Genomic DNA, 23,636 nt, shown 5'->3' with positions numbered 1-23,636 from the left:
TCCCTGCTGCGGACGTGTCTGGGGTGGGTGGTGCGAGTGGGTGGGCAGGTGGGCAGGGGGATGGGCAGGGCAGAGGGAGGAAGACAGGACCAAGGAACCTCAGGTAATCACGGCCTTAGTCCCTAAGAATCTTAATTCTTCCCCACAAAGAGGGGCGATCTGAATGGGATCTGAATGAGAATCGCTCGTGGGTCTTTCACGGGTGGTGGGGCAGCTGGCTGATGTGGAAGAACCCCTTTTCCACGTGTGCTGCAATTCAGCTCTCAGACTCCAGCTGGGGAGTGAGGCTCGGGCAGCTGGCCTGCTGGCACGGGAGGCCAGGTGGCCCCACACGCTCCTGCCGCCTCAGCCTCCTGACACCCACAGTGGCGGGGAGTCACTCACTGGCCACGTAGTTCTCATCCAGCTGCTTGAAGGAGAAGCTGACGTTGTCCAGCTCCGACAGGGTCACCCAGATGTCCTCCAGCATGGTGCGTTCCTCCTTCTGCAAGAAGACACATGAGGGACCTCGGGTGCCACCCACCCCAAGCTTTCCCTGGACAAGCTGGGGTCCGAATCTAGGCCACGTGCTACACAGCGGGCTCCTCCCACCGGTCCTGCGTGTGCTCTGCCTACAGCTTGTCCTGCTCCCCCAGGGTCAGAACCCATCTGGCTCTGACTTGCTGAGTGGCCCTTCCCTGCACCAACGGTCATGAACAACCATTCCAAAGCTAACCCACCACCTCCTGCCCCTCCAGCAGGCCCCACCCACCCGATTCTCTCTCCCCTTGCCCCATACACAGCCATGACCAAGCCCTGGGACCCACCATCAAAACACGCTCCAGAGCCCCCCAACTTCCCAGCCACCACTCCAGGGGGGTCCACGTCCCAGGAGGACCCCACAGTTCCCCCTAACCCTCCCCCAAACAACCCCCCTCTCCCCGTGCTGTTACCTTTGTCTAACTTGAACCCACATCCTGTCTCTCACCTGCCTCCAACCTGCGAGCCTCCTGCCCAGAGCGAGGCCCAGCCCTGCAGACCCAGCCCACGCACCTCACCTCCCACCGCCTCCCTGCTCCCGGGGCCACAGCTGCTCCCTCTGCCCCAGGCTGTTCCTGTCTACTGGCTCAAAGTCACCGCTTCAACACGGCCAGCTCTGACCACAGATCCCCAAGGACGCCATGGCCTCCACTCCCTGCCTCTCCCCCCAGCCTTCCGTTGTGTCTTCTCATCTGCCTCCCCGGCTGGAAGGTGAGCTGTGGACCCCAGCAGTCTGGTGCCTCGCGACGTCAGAGACCAAACGGACAGGGACTAGCATGTGGCTCCAAGACATGAGGGCTGGTGCCCAGGCAGCCTTTCTGAGTCGGGTGAGAGCAGACTTCTGCCCAGCAGAGGGCGCTCCGAGGCCACACTTCCCACCAGCCAGCGGCTGGGCCTTGGCCACCAGAGCCACCCAGCACTGCAGGTATTTGTCCTGGGACTGTTGTAGGACACTGAGGAGCATCTCTGGCCTCCACACACCAAGTGCCAGAGACACTACTCCTGGATATTTCAACTGCTATAACTAAAAATGTCTCCAGATGTTGCCAGTGTCCCCTGGGGCAAAACCGCCTAGCTTGAGCACCATGGTCTACGCCATGTCTTTTACCTATGTGTGTCTCCCTCCCACCAGGACGTAAGGCCCCAGTTCCTAACAGCAGTACATGGTAGGTGCTCAATAAACACCTGCTGTGTGAACAGCGGGGCCCTGGGAGCCAACTGCAGGGGACACAGGCTGGGGGGCCTCCCGTCCTCCTCTGCCCACTCACCACTGCGGCTGGCGCCAGCAGGGACTGGCAGTGCAGCAGGACCCCGGTGGCGGCCACCTGCTCCAGCCACTTGCGACTGGCGTCCGGGCTGCTCTCCTCGTACTCGCCGTTGTTGTTGTAGCGGTAGCTGAGGGCCGCCAGCAGCTGCTCGGAGAAGGTGCACACGGCGGCCACCAGGGCCTGGCAGAAGATGGCGTCCCTGCGCAGCTGCAGCTCGGTGTCTGTGATGGACAGACAGGCCTCTGGGCAGGTGCTGGCAGCAGGCTGCACCACCCCTGGCCCCGAGCCCCCCACAGACCCTGCATGGGGCGAACTGGCCAAAAGTTTTCTTGGGGCCAAAAGCCAGGTCCACAGAATTCCCCCCTCCATGAGCAAGCCACCTCACCCAAAAGCTGCTGCTCCCCCGACCAAGCAGGTGGGCCTGTGGGTTCCTGGCCACTATCCAGGCCCATCCCTGGCCATCTCTCTGGGATGCAGTACTTCTCGGCCTGGCCGGCTGTGTGCCAGTGGTGCGGCTGTGCCACCGAGCTCCACCGGCGCTTTTGAGAACCGGGTTCTCCTGCTGCCCCGCCCCTCCACCACCCCGCCCCACCTGAGGCAAAGAGGCTGCAGGTCTCAGCTGCTGAGAGGAATTACCCTCAACATCTGGCCAGCTGCGTGCAGCTGCCTATTTTGACCTGGATCCTCCCTTGACTACAAATTTCTGAGAAGGGAGGGACAAAGGTGGACAAACGTGGCCCACCCCACCTGCAGCTCCGGCCTCCACCGTCTGCTGGGTCTGGAGCCTACTGACAAGCAGCCTCCCTCGCCCTCCGCCCTCTATCCTGTGTCCTCGTCATAATCACCCAGGAAGCAGGTGGCCCAAGACAGGGCTCCCAGCTCCAGGGACTGAGACTTGTCCCTTGGACACAAGGTGCAAGTCTTAGAGGGGCAGGAGGCCAAAGGGTTGCCTTCCCCAGTGCAGATCCTGATGGGCCAAGAAAAAATCACCCTGGCCACAGAAGAGGCCCCCCAGGCTGTCCTCATGGACGCCTACAGCCAGGCAGGCCTCGCCGCGTACCCCTGGGCCCATGCACTCACGGCTGCCCCGCAAAGCCCTCACCTGTGCACTTCAGCAAGGCCAGGAGCAGCTGGTTCTTGCCATCTGAAGGAGGAGGGAGAGGAGGAGGCGGCTAAGGGGGGCTGGCAGGCGACAGGAGAGCCGGCCCGGGGAGGCCACTCAGCTGACAGCGTGCAGCCACTCCTCTCCCCTTCCCTGAGCACACAGGGGAAGGGGCACAGAGGTGGGCCCCAACAGGACCCTGCTGCACTCCAGACCCAGCCAAAGGCCACAGGCCCCCCATGACCCTCCCTGCCCGCAGACCTTCCACGTATCTCTGGATGTTGTCCACCAGGGTCTTGATGGAGCTGGGCAGGTTCCAGGGGTCCTCCTGGATGCTGATCTGGATCAAGCTCCGGCCACGGACCATACACTCTTCTTTCTGTTTGAACTCTGGGGCAGGAAAGCGGCATGAGGGCCGGGAAGGGACGGAGGTGGCTTTGGAGAACAGTGGCACAAAAGCCCATGCCCTGTCACCAGATTCCAAAGCTTATAACCTAGATCCGGGGAGCAGCAGGCTCTAGGATGTAATCCAGGCCTTGGAGGACAAATGCATGGTCAGTGTGCTTCCACTTCACATGCCACTCCCATCGCAGACACCACGGATCCATCTCAGCACCCTTCCTGCCAGTTGGGGGCCAGGATCCACAGCCACAGACAATCCAGTGGAGACAGCACCAATCAATCACAGCACTCTTTGCTCCCAGATCTGGACCCGGTAGCCACAGAAGCCTTCTTCTCAGGCACAGGTCTTCATGCCACAACCAACTAAGCAGGCACATGAGTTGTGACCTCGTTCTAACCCTTCCCTAAACAGAGGGGGAAGCCCAGGCAAGTCACTTGCCTAAAGTCACACTGGGTAGTGGGAGAACTGGGACCTGAATGTGGCCCTAACAGGCCAAAGGCCAGGCAGACGCAGGCCCCTGTTCCCTTGGCCTCTTCCCGGGTCTCTGAGGTCTTTGTGGCTTGGGGCCCTCTCTGCTGTTTCTCCGTGAGGTTCACCCCTGGACAGGGGATTGACACAGCGGGAGGGACAGCTGAGCAGACCCGATGCTCCCCTGGAGGCAGAGGCTGTCCACATTCCCGTCTCCTGCACACAGCTGGGAGCCCGCGAGGTCAGCAGTGTCCCATCGGGCTCAGGGTCACCAGCACCCAGCACAAGGCCTGGCACAAGCTGGCTCTAGGGAACTATTTACCTGCTGCATAGCTGCACAGATGGACTGGCAGCTGGGGACGGACAGATGGTGGGGGGGTTAGTGGGATGAAAGGCAGGAGGACATAAGAAATGCCAATTCTTTTCATCTCAATCATTGCAGAGGAAAGCCTCGGTTTGGTGCTGGTGAGGCCTTAACTCTTCTCTCACACAGCCCTCTCCTGAAGAGCAGCAGAGGCCCCGGGCAGGGAGCAGTGCCCACCTGACGGCAGTGGGATGACACTGTGGCTTTCCCATTAAGTTGATCACTGTGGCTTATCATCAATATATGGCCTACTACACTGGCTCTTCCTATGGGGGCATTTTAATAAGATCCTTTTAAAATTCAATCTCCAAAAGGAAGATACCTTTTCAAAACCTATTTGTTCATTCACTTAGGTACTGGGGAATTGAACCACCAGCCCTTTACCACTGAGCTACATCCCCAGTCCTTTCTTTTTTCTTTGAGACAGGGTTTTGCTAAATTACCAAGGCTGATCTCAAGCTTGAGGTCCTCCTGCCTCAGCCTCCTGAGTCACTAGGACCACAGGCCTGCACCACCATACTCTGCAGGAGATGCCATTAACAAAACAAAAGTCACATCAATAATAAACTCCGCAGCAAAGTCACAAGGCTGGAAAGTGTGATGAGGGGAGCAGATCTCCGTGGGTATGACAGACAGGAAGTGCACTCCAGGCTGTCCCTCGTGTCACAAATGGGCAGGCCCAGGGGACCCAGGGACCAACCCCAGGACACCAATTGTCCCTGTAGAGAGCCAGGTCAGGCTTTGCAGCTCCTACAGCTTCTACCACACAGACCTTGTTGTTTGGCTTTTACGAAACTTTAAAATATAAGGATGACAGTGGAGACAGATTCTGAGCGAAAGCAGGCTGTGGGCTGATGTGGCCCTCAGGCAGGAGTCTGCCAGCCTGGACCAGCCAGAGCCACGCAGCAGGGGTGTGTGCCCAGCATCCAGCCTGCTCCCACCGGGCGCCCCTCACCTTGGAGACTGTGCTCCATGGGGAAATGCCTGGTCTCCTCGAAGGCCCTGCCCATCACCGGCCCCTTGAGCAGCGTGTTGATGGCGTCCACCTGGAGACAAGAAGCCCCCGGTGAGCGTGGCGGCCAGGGGGCTTCGAGGACCCAGGGCCACACCAGGCTGGGACGAGGCCGACCTGGTTGGAGAGGTGCTCCAGGCAGCCATGGAGCTTGTCCTGCTTGTCCGATGGGATGCGCATGTCACAGGGCAGCTCGTCCCCTGGCAGAAGACAGAGCGCGGCTGTCAGTCATTGCTGCCCCACCCCGCTCCTCCCCAACCTCTTCTCAAGGAGGCCACACGGCTATAGAGCCCTAGACCCACAGGGGACATGTAGCCTGCCAGACTCAGGCCCCAGCTGAGTCACTGGGCAAATCCCTGGACCTCTCTGAGCTTCTGTTTCTTCATCTAAAAAATGGGCAAGAAGCACAAACACCCCCCAGATGGCAAGCTGTTGTCATTCCCACTCCACAAATGAGGGCACTGAGGACAAAGACCTGGATCCCAGCCCCACAGAGTCACAGCCCCTGTTCCAGTGAAGTCAGCTCCACTGAACCCCTCTGGGGACATATTTCAATGGCCTGATCTTCTATCATGAGACATTAGAGCCCAGCCACACAGTCCGCCTGCCTGGGCCTTCTTTTCTTCTGCCACATGATGGGGGCAAGTTTTTATGCAGAGACGTCCTCTGGCAGGACACAGCAGTAACGGGGTGCAGGGGGGCGGCCTGGGCAGCAGGAGGCCGTGGCTGAGGGTGGGAGGGATCCGCCACCTCAGCCTGTCTCTTGTCTTTCTAATAATGGCCCATGTGGACGTGTGACCTATTTATGCACAAAGTGTACTTTCTAAGTCTGAGAGAATGAGACTGAAATTAACACACAGCAACGTCAGGCTTCAGGAAGCGCTGCAGACACAGCACGACCTCCTCTGATCATCCACCTGTCCGTCCAGCCGCCCGCCAGCCACCGCATGTCCCTCTGCATACATGTGCCCTTGCCGACAGCATCCAAGTACCATCGGTGGGTACACTTGGGAGCACGACGGGTTTGGATTCGAGTTCACTGGCTTCTTTAAACCTTCCTGTGCTATCTGGACTTTGGGTTGGTGCATGGTCATCCCTATGGGCCCCCTTGGTTCCAGGGATCTGTGGGACCTCGGAGCACCCACCACCCACACATCCCATGCAACCATAGGCCATGGTGCACGACCGCACCGAGGTCTCTATCTGCTCCGTGTGGGGATCTTAGCTTTGCTAAGTTCCAGCACCTGGTGCGTGAGAGGTGCTTGACTAAGTACCTGCCAAACCAGCAGACAGGAGGCGGCTCCATGCGATTCAAAGCAACGAACTCCAAACAACGGAACAGAGCAGGAGGACACCCGCTAACCAACCGGCCAGGACCCTCCCCAATGGGCGGCCCACTCACCGGACCCCATCTCGTCGCTGCCCAGGTAAGAGCTGTTGCTTCTCACGCTGGTGTAGGACAGGACCAAGTCCCGGTTGCTGTTGCACTCGCTGCGTTGGGGCGAGACGGCCGAGTCACCCTCGCTCGCACCCCTTGCCCCGCACCCAGACCCGCTCCAGAGCACGGTCAAGCCCCAGCCCAGGGGACAACCAGCCCGGGGTCTTTCAGGTCCGCCGGGGGGAAGCGCTTCATGGCCCAGCACAGAAACAGAGCGGAGAGTTGCTTCCACTCAGCTGTCACCACTGTCCAAGGTCCCCAGTGCTCCCGAGTGCCTGGCTCTTCTTAGGGACAACCCTGACTCTGGGCACAACCCACCACTCACCTGACCAAAAGGAACTCAAGGAATCAGGAGCAACTGTTCCAAAATTCCACCCTACGCTCTTTGACAATTCAATGAAAAACCAGAGGAACAGGAACTTCAGAAGGAAAACCCAGAGACGCGAGGGACCTTGGCCTCGGAGCTCCGAGGACAGGCACACACGCAGCGAGAACGACCCGGTTACAGACTCCAGGAAACTGGGCACAAGGACTAGGCAGGTCCCGTGGGGACAAGAGGAGCATTCGCTGGCCGCATCCCTGCAGCCCTGGGCTTTGCCCACCAGAGGGGTCTGGCTGCCTAGGACTCCTTCTGGCTGCAGCTGAAGGTGACAAGGCCCTTCTCAGGGGGTCCGGGGCTCATTAGGCTGAGATAAGGAATTACCAGCAGCCAGGCAGAGTTAGCACAGGGAACTGAGTTCTAATCTACTTAACCGCTAATTAAGGCCTCACTGCTGTCGTTACAATTAATCTAACCAGTGGCAAGACAGCTCACGGCCTCTCAGAAGAAAAAGAAACAGACTTATTCCTCAGATCAAGTAAAAATAAATAGCGTTTATTTTTGTAGTGCTGGGGACTGAACCCCGGGGTGCTCTACCATTAAGGTGCACCCCCAGCTCTAACTACCTACCTACCTACCTATCATCTACTTATTTTGAGACAGAGCCTCACTAAGTTGGCCAGGCTGGCCTTGAACTTGGGATCCTCCTGCTTCGGCCTCCCTAGCTCTGGCATTACAGGAGTGCATCCCTATGCCTGGCAGAAACCACAGGTCTTAAACCAAGTTTGAAGCACACCGTGTGGGCAGATCAGCCCTCTCCTCTGCACTGGGACACGTATGGCTGAAAGGGTGGCGTCTACCAGGCCAGATGGAAGCGCCAGCCTGGGCGGGGACCTGGGTGGGCTCTCTGGGATGCACCCTGGGCAGGTCTCAGGGCCAGACCACCGCATTCCACAAAACGTCCATGGTCCCAACTTCCATATGGTCAGAGGCTCACTGTCTTGCTGGCCGTCCCACCAAGCCCCGGGCCACCCATACCATGCCCACCTATAGGAGTCGCGGTAGCTCATGGTATCGTGGCCCGAGTCCTCCTGGTCTTCCTCGGACACTTTGAAGCACACTTTCTTGATGCTCCCATGGTCGGTCCTGTCCATCTCGCTCTCCTCGCTGACCAGTGAGGAGGAGGAGGCCTCCTCAGCCAGGGGTCACAGGCCCCGCCAGGGGTGGGCTCCGTGATGGTGGACAGCAGCCTGCAGGGCAAGGGCTCCAGGTAAAGGCCCAGGCCCCAGCTTCACCAGCTGTGACCTTTGATCCTGCACAGGTAGCTGTCCAGGGTTTTGTGTCGCCCCTTGGAAAGGCAACCACAACTGCGCAGCCGCCCGCAGCCGTGCCGGGGTGAGAGCGCAGGTTCACGCCTTCTGGCGGCTCCTGGCCTGGCTCTGAGCACGGGCTGGGGCTCTGCACATGACCCAGAGGGCATGGCTTCCAGACGGCAGGCCACAGGGCCTCGGACACCCCTGGGCTCTGCCACCACGGACAAGAGCACCCGGGACAGATGGCAGGTAAACACGCGCACAAGGAAAAGTCATTCAAAAGGCAGTTCCTGCCCAGGCCGCAGCCCCTTCAAACACTAACGCCACCACCTCCTGTCTGAGAGGCCCGAGGCAAACTGTTCATGAGACTCGACCTGCGCAGCAGGATGGTGTCACAGGCGTCTCAAGGCTGGGAGGTGGGGACTGACACGCCACATGTTAGACACAGTGCTGGGCCTCACAGGCGACCCACAAGCCCAGGCTAGCCACCATCCCGCCTCTCAGGAGATCAGGGTCACAACTGGCCCCGCTCTGCAGGTGAGGAAACCGAGGGTCAGAGAGGCAGCCTGAGGTCACACGGCCAACAGGCCAGGAGTAAAGCCCAGGCCTCGGGCTCCTGAGCCTGCAGCCGCGGCCTCCACAGAGAAGTCCCCACCCATGAGGCAGAGAGCGCGACAGGACCTCAGGAGCCTGCAGCAGGGGCGCAGCACGAGGGGGTCCACCTGTCCCTGCAGCCCCCCCTCCCAGCCCTGAGGATTAAGAGAGCCTCGAGAGCAAGTCACCCTGTCCATCCCCGTTGTGACTCTAGCACAGGGCTCTTCAGCCTCCGATCTCCCCCAGGGGCAATGTGCCTTGCAGGGGATACTGGACGCCGTCTTGAGATGGTCTGGGTTGTCACCACAGGGGCAAGGGGTGCTAGGGCCTCTGGGGGATAGAGGTTGGTGACGCTGCCACCCACCCACAGTGCCCAGGGCGGCCCACAACACAGAATGACCCACCCAAAATGCCAACAGGCTCCAGGAAGACGCCCTGTCTTAAGGTGACCATGTGCCTCTCACTCTGCAGAACGGAATCAGCAGTTCCTTAGAGCCCTTAGTACCTGGTCCCTGCTCAAGTGTTCCTGACACTCTCAAAATCGTCCCCTCCAGGCAGGTGATGTACTACTTTATCTCCTAGAGGGCCACATCCAGGAGGGCCCCAGCCCCATCCAGAGGCTGCTTCTGGTGGCTGGTCTCCAGGGTCCTAATGGCTACATCCTGTCTCCTCCCCCACATGTTTGCTGAAGTAGGGGTCACTGTCATGCAGAATGGCCCACCTCTGGCCTGCCCATCCCAGAGGTGCCATCAACCCTGCTCTGCCCCACCCTGCTGCCCTGCAGACACTCAGTGCCCACCCTTGGCACAGGGGGTGCTGCATGCGCCCTGCTGTGTCACAGCAAGGGGGACCTCAGGCCCAGCTCTCTATCTTCCTGGGATGTTAAAAGAACAAAGATCCCAAGGCTTTCACCAAGTGCCTCGGCCTCCCTGAGGAGGCTGCAGCACTCACTGCTCTGCTGGAAGGGTACTATGTCCCCCAGGGGCATCTGGCAATGTCCGTAGACACTCTGGGTTGTCACCTTGGGGGTAGGAGTGCCCCTAGCATTTGATGAGCGCAGCCCATTGTGTATAGGACGGCTCCCCTCAACAAGTTCACTCCCCTGCTGTGGAGTGAGGCTGAGGCCGCCCCCGCCGCCCCGCGGCCCCCGCCTCGGCTCACCTGTTGATCTGGATGACGTACTGCTTCATCTCCTTGAGGGCCACATCCAGCTTGGTGAAGAGCTGCAGGTAGGCGTCCTGCACCTCACGGTCCTCCTGCTTCAGCAGGAAGCTCAGGCCCCGGTCCTCCTGGCCCAGGGCCCCGCTGGGGGGCCCGAGGCTGTCGTTGAGAGCCTGGCCGTTGGGGTCCCCGTCCACAGCAGGCAGGCACTTCCAGGACGGGGCAGCCATGGTGGTGATGCTGTGCTGGGTGTAGGACATGGGGTTCAGGTGGCCTGCAGGGGAGGAGGGCAGGCGGGAGGTCAGCGAAAGCAGACCCACTCCCAGAACTCCGGGAGAGGGAACTTCCCTGCCAGAACTTTCTTTTTCTTTTCCTTTTTTTGGCGGTACCAGGGATGGAACTGAGTGCCTCGTGCAGGCCAGGCAAATGCTCTACCACTGAGTTCTACCTCAGCCTTTTTAATTTTTTTTTTTTTTTAATTTCGGGACAGGGTCTCACTAAGTTCCAATGCTGTACTCAAACTCTGTGATCCTTTGCCTCAGTTTCAGGTGCACACCACAGCGTCCGACTGCCCTTTTCAGAATCTTGATCCACTAAGTTACCTCAAGAAGACAGTTTCAGTTTGATGCTAATACACCTTTAACCACGGTTGGCTTTTCCTATCTGGAAATGCAGACATGGTGGCTGGCACACCAGCAGCCATACTCCACCATGAGGCACCCTGAAAGTTAGAGACCCCTTCTAGAGATGGTGACGCAGAAAGATAGAAGGGCCTGGACTCCTAATGACCACGGAGCCACCATTCTAGCCTGGACTGTCGGCCCCCAGACACGGTTCTGTTGAGGTACCAGAGTGTGAGTCTAAGCACCACCTCTAACAGACACAAGCAGGTACCTTGCTCAGGGTCAAGGCCGATGAGGGAGGAAGCGAATGCTGAAGGACCTGCCCACCGAGGGGGTGGTCTTGGGGTAGGACACCTCCATGAGGTTGACGTGGCAGTTGGTGGGGCAGAAGTCCAGGCCGCACAGGGGGTGGGGCTCTAGGGCTGCCTGCTTGAAGGCGGGGCTGACCCGGCTCCTCAGCTGAGCTGCAAACTGAGAACAGAGGGGGCACGGACCGTGAGCGGGGACCGGGGATTCTGGGCCACCCCTAGGAAGCAGGGCCTCCGAATGGGAAGCACTGCCCCCACACTGTCCCTCCTGGGCCAGGCAGAGGCCGGGGCGTGGAGGCCTCAGGACTTAGTTGCACCCACTTCTCCACGTCAGCTGCTGCACCTAAGCTGGCCTCAAGGAACCGTCTCTCCTGGCTCAGTTCTGAGGTTCAGGCAGGGCTGCCTTCCCCCCAACAGGGACTAGGACAGGGCCAGCAAGAGCTCCCTCTGATAGCGCTAAGGCCAGAGCTATGAGGGCCACCACCTCACGGCCCGAGTGTGAAGCCATGTGGGGAACAAAACCGAGGGACGGAGAGTGGCCGTACTCCTGCAATAGTGTCATATCCGATTGAGAGCCTGGATACAACCATGCCTGAAGTTCACCTCTGTACTCTTCAGTGATAGAAACCCATAAAATTTCCTGTTTAAGCAAAGTTGGACTGGAGTTTGACACTGACAAAAAAAATACCCCAGGTGAGGTCCCACGCCTGGCAGCCAGCGGTGGAGACCTCTGGGGCGCAGCTACCTTCTGGTAGCAGGCGATCCTCCGGCCGATGCTCTCCAGCTTGGTGTCACAGATGTTGCGGAACTCGAAGTGGGGCATGGTCACGATGGCGCTGCTCCTGGCCATGAGCCGTCCGCAGTTCTGCACAAAGGCGCTGTCCTCTGCAGCGAAGGCCTCCAGGACCTGCAGAAGCAGCAGTGGCCGCTGAGCACCCACTGAGCCGGGAGGGTCCAGGCTCTACCAGCACCCCAGGTCAGGTCCGCTGCGGCCATGCTGCAGACTCAGGCTAAGGGACAAGTCGCCTCCTCGGCCCATGGCCGCCAGGTGCAGGGACAGGGACTGGACCTCGGGCTCCAGGAGGGCCCCTGCCCAGCACCTTGGCGGCGAGGCCGAAGCAGCCGCGGGGCTCCACGATCCTCTCCAGCACGTGGCACTTGACGCCGGCCGTGCTCAAGTACTCGTACACCACGCCGTGCTCCAGGCTCACGTTGTCCACCGTCAGGCTGACCACCGGCCCGTCCTCGCGCAGACTCAGCTGTGGGCCCAGGGACAGCAGGGGCCAGGCTGGAAGCCAGGGGGCAGGCGACACTGAGGAGAGCGCCACGCCACGCAGCCAAGCCCTGGCACCGGCATGCAACGGGAGCCTCAACTCGAGGGCGGCCGGAGCCCGTTCCACGGCGCTGGCTGCCTCTGCTGCCTGCTGCCGTCCACCCCGCCCTGGAAGAGCCTGCCCACCTGCCCCCCACACCCAGTCCCACAGGTGGGCAGGACACTGGCACAGAACAGGACTCCGCCCTGTCCCTGTCGCGACCCTGCCTCCCCCTACCAGAGTCTGGCTGGTCGTCCTCCAGGGCCCCCAGGTCCTCTCCGGGGGTCTCCTGGCTGGCTCGCGCCTCCTGGGCGTCCTCATGGGTGTGGTAGATCCAGTGGTAGAGGCCCTGGGAGGAGCCGCTGTGAGAGGGACGGCCAGGGAGGAGGAAACGGGGCCAAGGGGCCACCCACTCAGCTCTGGGCCGGTTAGGGACACTGCCCTAAAGGAGCCTCCAGATGTCCCTGGAGCTCCCAAGGCCCCCGGGAACGCCCTGCCCTCAGCCTGGATGGCGCCCGCCCCACCACTGCCAGGGGAGGGAGCCTTGAAAAGTGCCAGCACCCGAGTCCCCAGGCCAAGTCACAGTCTGGCCGTGGACACCCAGACAGACAGCAGAGGGGGTGGACGATGCCACCCTGCCTAGAGCCCCTGTCCGTATCCCAGAGCTGGGGACCCAGGTGGGGGGTGGGGCCAGTCCTCTGGTGCCCTGGGCAGAGCCCCCTGTGCTGCCCACACGTCTCCCCAGGGGGGGGGCACCACCCCGGCCGCTCACCAGCGCCTCCTCTCCACGACTCCGGAACGCCTGGAAGTGCTCCAGGACCTCCTGGGCACCCTCGCTGGCCACGTTGTTGCCGTTGACCTTCAGGACACACTGGCCGGCACACAGTCCAGCAGCCATGGCCTCGGAGCCTGGGGGAGGAGCGCTTGAGGCAGGGCCAGGGCGGCGGGGTGCAGCAGGCAAGGCAGGCCACCGGAGGCACCTGGCCACACCTCCCCCTGGAGCCAGCAGTGGCCCCCGAGTGCACAGAGTGGGACCTGGCACCCCACTTCACAGAGGGGACAGACTCAGAGGGGACAGCTAGCCAAGGCCACACACAGAGGAGCCGGGTCTGAATCCAGGCTCAGGTCACGCGAGAGCTTCGTCTCCCTCATTGCCCTGCACAACCCGTGGTCCTGCACCAGGGTCAGCCCGTGTGGCCAGGGGAGCAGAGGCTCAGGAGTATCGGCAGCCTCGAGGCCACCTGGCCAGAAGCCGGGCCTCGAGCTGGCGCTACCAGTTGCCAGGTGCACCTTCCTCCCGCATCCCCTGGGGCCTTGGGGACAATGTGACTTGCAGACAAAGACTGAGATTCTGCCTGTGTGGGCAGGTGACAAGGGCACACCCTGCTGTCCACGGAACCATCATTCAGGACTCCTCCACCTGCTGGGCTCAGGGTCCTCACTGCTAAGAGGGGACGAGGATCAAGCCACTCACAAGGTTCCTGAGACACCAGGGAATTGGCACAGGAGGCATCCAGCACCGAGCCCGGCTCTGGGCAAGGGCTCGGGAACATGGCAGCCTTGCTGGGCTTGGCTGGTTCACCCACTGCTACGGTGTAGACCTGGAATGTCCCCAAAGGCCTGGACCCAGCTGGGTGCTTTCTCAGAGGTGGAGGAAACACGAAGAGCCGGGCCAAGGGGGTAGCCCCAGGCCTGTTTTGAGACAAGGTCTCACCAAGTTGCTAGCCTTAAATTTGGGATCCTCCTGCCCCAGCCTCCTGAGTTGCTGGGATTATAGGCATGTGCCACCATGCCCAGCCAACCTTTCCTCCATGTAGGGTGACAGTCTTGAGTATTTTGTTATAGTAACGGAGAGCTGCTGGCACACTGATCACTACACGCTGCGGCTGCTCCAGGGCAGGGCTTCTCCCCTGCACTCCCACCACCTGGGCCAGGGAGCTCGGCTCTGTAGGGCCACCCTGGGCACTATGGGGTGACAGCTGCATTCCGGTCTGCCCTAGAGGCTAATGGCACATCCTCCCCAGTTGTGACCACTGAAAACATCTCCAGTCCTGCCAGATGTCCTCTGGAGAAGGAGGCAAGTCACCCGCAGTCACAGATCACTGCTTCAAAGATAAATCACAAGCTCACTCTAAAATGCTCTCCGTTTCTCGGGAGCCCTCTGTTCACTTTCTCAGTGAACAGATATTAGAGGTATAACTCTGACCTCAAAAGTGACCTTTAGAGTTTAGAAGGAAGCCCTGAGATACAATGCTGGGCCCAGTCCTGCAGACCTGCCCCTCTCCTCTCCAGGACAAGGCGCTGCAGAGAGCAGAGGCCTCCAGCTGGTGGCCCTGGGGCTGCGGCATGGCTCTGTGGGACCCTGACTTCTCCTGACATGCCCAGTCTGGCTCCAGGGCCAGTCCCTGCCCCGCAAGGCTGAGCCTGGAGAGCGCTGCCACTTCAGAGACGAACAGCGCCCGTCACCTTGCCGTGGTCCCCAGGGCTCCCTGGTGTCTCTCAGGCTGGTCCGCCCACGTGTGCTTAGTGTTCCCAAGTCTTAGCTTCAGGAAGGGAGAAAAATGCCAATGGCACCCGGGTCGGCAGAGCTGGGTGCACGGGTCCCCACGACTCTGAACTCCGGGGACACAGACAGCCCCAGCCCAGAGCTGCTGCTGGTCAGCCAGGCTCCTGCTCACCTCTCCCCACGGCGAAGACATAGGGCGGGGCGGCTCCTCGGATCTGGAAGCACAGGGCCTCTGGGTGGTCGGGGACTTTGATGGTCCTGTCGCAGGCACAGTGACAGGGTAAGGCCATAGGAAAGCAGCATCCTTCCCCATAACCTGGGGCCACCTGGGGGAGCCCCTGCCTCTAAGGCTTCTGGGAAACTCAGCCCAAAACAAGAGCAGCACCAGGCAGCCCAGTCCCACATGAGGGGACATGCCAGTTACCCAGAGTCCACGCCACCAATCCTCAGTGGCCAAGAGCCCCGAAGTTCCACAGGCCTGCCTGCACTGCCCCCACACCCAGGAGCCCTGGAGGCCAGGCCAGCACCCCCGTGGACATTGACTCAATTATCGTAGACGGTAGGGTGAGCAGTGGCCCAGCACACCTTGGTGTTGTCCCCCCAACACACCCACCAGTCCCCTAGAGAGGGGTTGGAAAGCCCGAGTGTCAGACACGCTGGGGCCCGTTCTCTACCACAGCAGAGAGGGGCCACACCTGCTAGGGTGGGCAGCAGGCGTCCTTTGTCCTGGACACGCCCACCCAGGCTATGTCCCCAGGCCTGCCTTTGTCCCTCCTGTTCTGGCACGTCCCCTCTTGTGCCAGATAAAGCCATCCCCTAAGGCTGTTCCAAACCCCAGGTGCTTCTGGAAGTCAAGCAGACGGCTGGCTCCCCTTTGGCCAGCTCCGCCACCTGCACGGGCCAAACCGTGCTCAGATCTCCCTGAACGAGCTGGCCTTTTACTGAAACTGTCACATCAGAATGGCCCCCTCCCGGCAACAGAGCGCTGGCCTCAAATAAAAGAGAGGCGTAGACACCCAGCATGACTTTTCCATGGACGACTCTCCCCTGTACCTCATCTGTCCCGCCGCCCCTCCCTCTCCCCCTGTAGCCCCCGCACCCGTCGGAACCTCCAGCCGCTCTCCATAGGGCTCATCGTGGCGCAGGGCCCCACAGGCCTGGCCGCCCTGTCCCGCTGGCCTCCCCCACCCGTCCGCACCCCTCGTGCTGGGCCTCACAGCTGCCAGAGACGGCCCCACCACAGGCCCAGGCACCGCTGCTTCCTCTGCCTGGAGCCCTGCTCCCCCAGAAGTCCCCATGAGGAGCCCTGGTGACCTCTCTGCCCACCTTATCACAGTCTAAGGCCAGCTCTCTGCGTCTCCATGGCTCACTCGCTGCCCCAGCTGGGGACGTATCTCACGCCCCGACCAGTGTACTTCTGTCCCCTGCTCTGTCCCCCACTTGACCAGGGGCCCATGAAGGGCAGGAGCTGCGTCCATGCTGACAGGGCCGCATGCCAGGCCCACGCCCCTCGGCCCAGCCGAGGCTACTGAAGAGCAGGGGCAGCGTGTCCCATGGTGGCTTCAGTGACGGCCACCCCCCAGGACAGAGCTCCCACCCCACCAGCCCCAGCACTGGTCCCTCCTCAGCATGCCATCAGGCTGGGCACCAGGCCCGGGGTCACTCACTCTTTGGCCTTGGTGGCCACCAGGAGGCGCAGGGGGCGGCGGGAGCAGAAGCACTGGTTGAGGAGGGACTCCACCTCTGAGAAGGGCCGCAGGAACACCAGGTCCTCGTTGATGGAGTAGATCCTCCTGCCCACCTGCAGGCCGGCCATCTTGGGGGCAGCAGAGGACAGGCGTGTGAGTGCAAACACTGCCATCCACAGTGAAGGGCCCTCCCTGTGTTCCTCAAGGACAGGGACAGCCCAGCGGGCCAAGGCGGCTCCCCCAGGGAAGCCCTGCAGGGCGCGGGGCCTGGGTCTGGACCCAGCTACAGGGGCCACAGGTGGCCTGCCCGGCTGGGTGGAGCAGGGGGTCTAACAGGGTGGCCACCTCGTGACTGCCCCTCACAAAGGGCTTTGGGAGCCTGGGCTGCCTGGCCTGGCAGCTGCAGCCCCACCTCCCCACCCAGGAGAAGCTGCGAGTCTGGGGCTCAGATCCCCTCCCATTCCTTCTCCTCCAGACCATGCCCAGGGGACAATGAGCTCCTCCTGCTCGAGCCACCAATATTTAGGTTTTTTATCTTCGCAGCTCATTCCAAAACTGATTCAGAACTTGAGTGTGTCCTGGGCCTCCACACAGCGCCAGCAGGGGGCGCTGGTGGGCCGCACCAGGACAGCGCCGAGCGGCCAGGGCGTCCGGCTCCCTAGTACCTGCAGGGGTCCTGGGCCCAGTTTCCCCATATGGACAAGAGAGAGCACCAGCCCTCGTCCCCAGACCTGCTGAGCTGCCCTCCCACCTGCACAAGCCCCTGCCAGAGCAGCCCTGGGCCTCACCTCGGCCAGCGAGCCCCTCTGGACCGACTTCACCACCACGGCCTTGTTCTTCTCCTCCTCGATGTCGAAGCCGTAGTCCTCCTCCTGGGGCAGGATCTGGGGGCCCGAAGCAGACCCGGTCAGGCAGGAGGTGCCCAGGGCACCCCACCCTGATGCCCACAGGACTGGGATCCTACTGTCTCCTCATGCCCCAGGGCCACCAGGGTGGGGTGCAGATGAGGGGCCTGCAGCACAGCAGCCAGACCAGGCCAAATACAAGCCCCACCTGCACACAGTAGGCACCTGAGGTGAGGGCACCACCTGGCTCCCGCCAGAGCCTGGTGTGTGTTCAATCTGTCACCCCTTCCTCCTGCAAACCCAGGGACAGTCCCCTCTCTACACGCTGTCTCCCCATCCACTGGCATACCATAGGTGCTCAATAAATGACTTAATGAATAAAGCAGACCCAAGACACCCAGCCCCATGACTGTGGGAGTGGAAAAGCAGCTCAAGGAGCAGCAGCCCTCTACTGCTGGAAGCAGGTGCTGGGGCTCCTGGGGACACAGGGAAATGGGCGCAGCCATGCAATAACATCCAGGGAGCCGCGCCGGTCAGACACGCCAAGCGCTCCGTGGGTACGGCAGACACGCTCCCCAGCAAGATGGACTGGACAGTCCCCCTCTGCAGCTGACCGCAGGGGAGGGCCAGCCCGGGATCAACCGCAGACCGCAGTGCAGGGCTGTGAGCACCTTGAACTACAGGACAGCAGCTAAGGGCCGGGGCCTGCCCTGGGTGGCTGAGGGCCACACTGGAGCTGAGGGCTGGACATGGGAGTGGGGAAGGACCCCAGGCAGCAGCCAGCGGGCCACGGCCCTGAGGCACTGAAGGGGAAGGAAAGGGCTCAGGTGGCTGGGGCCGGGCGAGGATAGCACCGGAGGTGGAGGGGAGAGGCAGAGTCCCCTAGGCCACGCTGAGCACTTGCAGCCCACCCTGGGTGTGACAGGAGCCCCGGAGAGGAAGGAGAAATGGAACCCACAGAAGGCACTGAGTGTCTCCACACCAGGCCGACTCCAGCTCTGACCTGGGCAGGGTGAGCGACCCGCTCTGAGCCCCTGTCCACCACCCGCTGGGACCACGCATCTGGAGGGGCTGGTGCTCACTGGTGGACAGAGAAACAGGATTTGGGGGGCTAGGCGGGTCAACTTCCTGCAAAGCTGTGAGACCTCCCTGAATTGCAGAGCTATCGACAGCCACCGAACACAGGTAGGCGCCAGTCTGAGACCCAGGCTCTGGGGGGCAGGGAAGTGGCTTTGGGAGGCCGTCCCCGGGCACAGCGCCAGGCTGCAGCAGCCGGGAAGACAAGTGGAGCTGGAACTCAGGGAGGGCACTCAGCACCCCGGACCTGTGTGAGGAGGGCGCCTGGGCCATGCAGTGACCTGGCCTCCGGCCACCTCCAATCCCACAGGAGGCCTGGGAAGGACGGTGCCCGGGCCCAGCCTGCTCCTACCAGCAGCCGCTTGGCCAGGATGTTCTCCACCAGCTTGAAGTCATTGCGAAGCTGTCTGTTCTTGCTGTTGGTCCCCTCCATCTCCTCGTCAGCGTGGAAGCGGAAGTACTGGGACTCATCCTTGAACTCGCTCTTCTCCAGCACTGCAGACACAGACACACAAGCCACGGTCAGACTCACAGCCACACGTCAGCCACACTTGCCACCTGGCAGCCAAGGGCTGGGCTAGCCCCACACAGGTTTGGTGTGTCCCAAACCCCCTGGCTGCTCAGGGTGTGACGGGCGTAAAGGACTGCGGAGCCCTCTGCGGATGGGACTCTGACTCGGGAAAGAGTAAGCCAGACCCCTACCTCACACCACACACCAGGACTCCTGGGGTGGAAGACCTGCTTGTGAACAGTAAAGCCACAGTCGGCCAAGCACACGCACACTACCTCGGGGCTAAGGACACAAACCAAGGGGGTCGGCAAACTGAGGCTCCAGGACCCACGTCTGGCCCACTACCTGTTCCTACAAATAAAGTTTTACTGGAAAGAGCCCCAACACTGTCTGCAGCTGGCAGCTCTCCAGCCACAATGCCAAGGTTGGACAGGTGTGACAGGTCACAAGGCACACAGGGCCTAAATTCCCACTATCTGACTCTTTACAGAAAAAAGTGCTGACCCCTGTACCAGGATGAGCCAGGAAAATGCACACAAGAAACCAGATGCAGCCCGAGGCCATGGCTTAGGGTCACCAGGCACCTCCGGGCCAGGCCTCTGTGGCTGTGCTTAGCTCGTCTACCCCTTGGGCAGATGGAAAGGCTGTTGCAGCCCTTCCACAGGTGGAAAGACCAACGCCCAGGCCGATAGACAAATCCGTCCAGGTCAGGGTCAGCAGCCGCACTGGGGCCCCACGCAGGCCCCTCCTTTCCCTGTGCTGCCCCCCGGGCCTGTCAGCGAGGGCTGGGTGAAATAAGCCAGGGGAATCCGGCCTGTGAGGTTCAGGTAGCCAGCTGCCTAAGGTTAGCGGGTCCCTGCGGCCAGGAGAACCAGCTGCCTAGACGCACCCCTAAAGACGGGGGATCTGGTGGCGGAACAGAAGACAAAGGAAGTGTTTCCTCTTCCTAGTCCCCAGGACACTTCGCCAGGACCCTACCTGTCTGGCCACCATATCACCTCTTTGGAGAAAACAGACACACAAATTGCTACTTCCCCCAGAGTGGGGAGCCAGGAGGGCGGGCTGGCTTGGCCTCTACTGTAAACACGAAGCTAGAAAATTCCGGGAGTGGGAGGAGAACGCAGTGCTGTGTCCTGCTGGCGTGTCCCGAAAAGGCAGGGAATCCCCAGGTGAGGCCCAACTTACACCTCTCTGTGGAGGCCGCTGGCCAGGCTCTATGAGCCACACAGACCTGGAGTCAGGTCCCCTGCTTGGACCCTTGCTGACCCTGACCACATGCACGTCCAGCCTCATCCACAGGGAAAAGAGCAGACAGCCTGTATTGGCATGAGAGGGGTCCAGCCTGGGGGTACTTCTCTGGGACAGCTCAGCTCCACTGCAGGAGGTCCCGCCAGCCCCACTCTGTGCCTGCCCTGCACTTGGCCAAGGCCGCAATCCTGGGCTTGGGCTCTTTTTCCTATTTTAGCCTATTTTTGAGGTCGTGGCAGGGACAGGAGAAAAGGGCCGCACCCTGCAATTTCCCACCCTCCAGAGCGTCCAAACTGCTGGGACCCCCCTGAGGAATGTCCTCTCCCAGCAGCCTTCCTGGAATAGCAGCGGGGGTGGACCCCTAATTACCCTCACCCACAAACAAGTGGTCCGGCCCAGCTGGCTGGTGGGCGAGCAGAGCTGTTGGGAGGCCCCAGGGGCACAAGGGCAGCTTCTGGGCACACTGAGCCAGGGCAGATGGGTGACCTAGCCTCACGGGGGAAATGAACAGCAGGAAGCAGCCCGGACCCCATAAACCATGGCAGATGGCAAGGCCTCCCGGGAAAGCTGGGGAACTGAGGCCCAGCGGGGAGCCCCCCAGAGGCAGGTCCCGCCCCGCCCACCAGCCAGAAGGCAGGCCTTGGGGCTGGAACACGGTGGCCGCCCCTGGTTCCCTAAATAAAGTCTGACGGCACATGGCCATGCCCAGCTGGTTCAGTGCTGTGTGTAGCTGCTTCTGTGTTACAAGGGCAGAGAGTGGCTGTGACAGGGACCCTGTGGCCCGCAGAGCTGAGAGCACTTGCCACCTGGCCCTTCAAGAGAAAGTTCCAAGCTGAGTTCATCAGAAGAGCGGCAGCTGGGGAGGACCCGGCCGAGGGCCCGAGGCCTAGGGTCTCCTGACCCAACACTCTCCCACCTCTGTGCCACCGCCTGGCCCTAGCCACGTGGCCCTGCCCTGGACCTCCACCAGGCCCCTGCCCCGCCCCACAGACTGAAGCCAGAAGGGTCTAGAAGAAACCCAAGTCACCACGTCCCTCCTGCTCAGAACCTCTGGGGACTCCTGCCTTGCTCAGAGTGAGAGTCCAAGGCCTCCTCACTTGCACCACCTGGAACGATCCAGAAGATGTGATCTTTCTGATTGGGACACACACAGAAACGACTGGGACCTGTTCGGCTCATTGCTGTCCCCAGGATCTAGCACCGAGCCTGGGACACAACAGGCACCGGCTGGAGAAGAGCAGAACCATGAGTCTGGAAGGCCACGTGGGCTCAGCCACAGGCAGGAAGGCCGCCTTGACACGGGCCCCCGGAACGGCGCAAGGGGCTGGCGGGCAGCAGGAGTTGCGCTCTGAGTGATGGGCGAGGCGGGCAGGGAGGGCTGGGCAGAGGCCGGGGAAGGGTTACCGTGGTGCATGAAGCCGTTGTTGCACAGGCCCACGCCGAGCGCCACAGCCTCCTCTCGCGTCTGGCAGTCTCCCTGGCATGGAACAGAGGGGCACAGTGGCCTTAGGTGAGCTGGCAACTCTGAGCCACATCCCGCCAGAGCCACCGCCCACACCTCCTCATCCACGCTGCTCCTCTAAGTCCCCTTCCACTTGAGGCTTTGTCCCTGCAACTGAAAACTTGCCAACTGACACCATCAGAACCAGGGGATGTGGTTCCTCTCAGGGCCACCTGGGCGACCCGTCTCCCCCCGGAAGCCTGGAGAGGACAGGCCAGTGCGCAGGGCACTGTAGGGTTCTGTCCCAGCCGACCCTCCCTGGCAGACGTCCTGAGCAGGACCGTGCTCAGGACACACCCCCACCCCAGGGCCAGACAAGGAGTCACCATCCTGCGGGGCCACAGGAACCTCCCTGCCCAGGTGCGGGACACCTGAGGGGTGGGGGCAGGACAGGAGGCAGGTGTGTGCTTCTTCCCAGCAGCGGACCCTGAGGTGGTCCCCGGGGCTCCCCCTCCTCAGACTTCCCTGGCGCCTGGCTCCCAGGTCTGCCCCACCTCCCCCCAGGGAGCCCTGTCCCCTGCCACCACCACCCCCGCTAAATTATCCAACATCATTTCTGTTGCCTGCAACCCAGATAATCTCAATACAGTGGCGGAGAGAGAGTGGAAGGGCAGCGGGGGACTTGGGCAGAGGACAGCAGGACAAAGGCCCAGAGGTGGGAAGGAGAAACCAGGAGGAGCAGGGCAGCCAGGGGAGCAGCCAGGCGGGGGCAGGGGCCTGGAGCCTTGCTGTGTCCCCCTGGGGACAAGGCTGCAGTCCTGAAGTCTGTGGACTGAGAAAGGAGCTGGGGAGGGGGTCACTGGCAAGAGGCCCTCCAGCCGCCTCCCTCCCCAACAACTGGCCAAGGAGCGGCAGAGGGTTCTGCGGCCCTCCCTGCCAGCAGCCTGGGGTGAGGAGGGCATTTTCCCAGGTTCAAGGGACACGGCTGCACTATCAGAGGTGGCTGCTGCTGAGCACAGGCCAGGCCCTGAGCAGGTGGGGGCAGCTCTGGCCTTGGGTTTACTGACCCAGCCAGACAGTGCTAGAGAGCCAGTGAGCTCAGGCCCAGCTGAGGGAGGGCCCCAAGGGGCTGCAGCCCAGGCAGCCACCCCCAGCTGCCAGGATGGCAGGAGGGACATCCAGGGTCCAGGTGGCGCAGGCCCAGCTCAACAGCCAGGCAGGCGGGGCAGCATTTGGCATCCACCTGACTTCTGGGCAGCCTGGGCTCCCCACTCTGAGGGACCTGGGGAAGGTGACCAGCGAGGTCCCTCACCACAGCCTGCTGTGACACCAGCAGGCTGTCCCCTGGCACAAGTGGAGTCTGGGAAACATGAGGCCACAGAGTCCATAGCAGCAAGGCCCGGGAAGCTCAGAGCCCCAAAGCCAGGGCTGTCTGGGCTGCAGCCAAAGCACCTGAACTACAAAGCAGGCACCCACGTGGCAGCTCACCTGCCATCACCTGCCCGAGGCACAGCTGCCCGAGGCTCAACTACCTGCTGCACACCTGTCCGTGGCTCACCTGCCCAAGGCTCACCCGCCTGCTGCACACCTGCCCGTGGCTCGCCTGCCCAAGGCTTACCTGCCTGCTGCACACCTGCCCAAGGCTCACCTGCCTGCCGCACACCTGCCTGCTGCACACCTGCCTGAGGCTCACCCGCCTGTTGCATACCTGCCTGTGGCTCACCTGCCTGTGGCTCACCTGCCTGTGGCTCACCTGCCCGTGGGCTCACCTGGCAGCCGCACACCTGCCTGAGGCTCACCTGCCTGCCGCACAGCTGTGAGGCAAACTCTGCAGACGTCCCCACTCCTGTCTCTTGGTCTCACTGTCCCATGCCCGCAAGTCCCCCTGTGGTTTCTTTAGCCTTCTTCGCTGACAGAACTTGGGCCCGCCTCGGGTCCTCCGCAGGAGGCGAGGACTGCACTAAGAGCTACACTCGCCAAGCAGTGACTCCCACCAGGCTGCGTTTTTTACAGGTGGGCAACCTGAGGCACAGATACGGTAACCAGCGGCCCGCCCGAGGTGACGCAGCCAGGAAGTAGCAGAGCCAGGATGTGAACCGGGTCTGCCTGGCATGC

General features: G+C 61.6%; 1 long non-coding RNA gene and 1 pseudogene across 4 annotated transcripts in view; one reads left to right on the top strand and one right to left on the bottom strand.

Moving 5' to 3' along the window:
- The window catches only part of LOC308631439, a 566,835-nt gene that overhangs the window by 493,231 nt on the left and 49,968 nt on the right, over positions 1–23,636 (top strand). The window lies entirely within an intron of this gene.
- The window catches only part of LOC308632048 (phosphatidylinositol 3,4,5-trisphosphate-dependent Rac exchanger 1 protein-like), a 38,451-nt pseudogene that overhangs the window by 6,352 nt on the left and 8,463 nt on the right, over positions 1–23,636 (bottom strand). Inside the window, exons 3-21 of the transcript XR_014024323.1 lie at positions 21,485–21,585; positions 18,674–18,816; positions 17,188–17,283; positions 16,379–16,527; positions 14,884–14,969; positions 12,978–13,114; positions 12,443–12,554; positions 11,993–12,180; positions 11,638–11,799; positions 10,856–11,055; positions 9,962–10,235; positions 7,941–8,143; positions 6,539–6,627; positions 5,254–5,336; positions 5,080–5,170; positions 3,151–3,279; positions 2,890–2,931; positions 1,788–2,008; positions 385–484 (exon numbers count right to left, since the gene is read on the bottom strand). The product of XR_014024323.1 is annotated as a phosphatidylinositol 3,4,5-trisphosphate-dependent Rac exchanger 1 protein-like (transcript). The remainder of the gene's footprint in view (positions 1–384; positions 485–1,787; positions 2,009–2,889; positions 2,932–3,150; positions 3,280–5,079; positions 5,171–5,253; positions 5,337–6,538; positions 6,628–7,940; positions 8,144–9,961; positions 10,236–10,855; positions 11,056–11,637; positions 11,800–11,992; positions 12,181–12,442; positions 12,555–12,977; positions 13,115–14,883; positions 14,970–16,378; positions 16,528–17,187; positions 17,284–18,673; positions 18,817–21,484; positions 21,586–23,636) is intronic.

This window comes from Spermophilus citellus (genome assembly GCF_964194105.1).
Source record: "Spermophilus citellus genome assembly, chromosome: 12".
In the NCBI taxonomy this organism is placed as follows: domain Eukaryota; kingdom Metazoa; phylum Chordata; class Mammalia; order Rodentia; family Sciuridae; genus Spermophilus; species Spermophilus citellus.
Note: the sequence above shows the minus strand (reverse complement) of the source record. Positions and strands in the feature narration are given on the sequence as shown.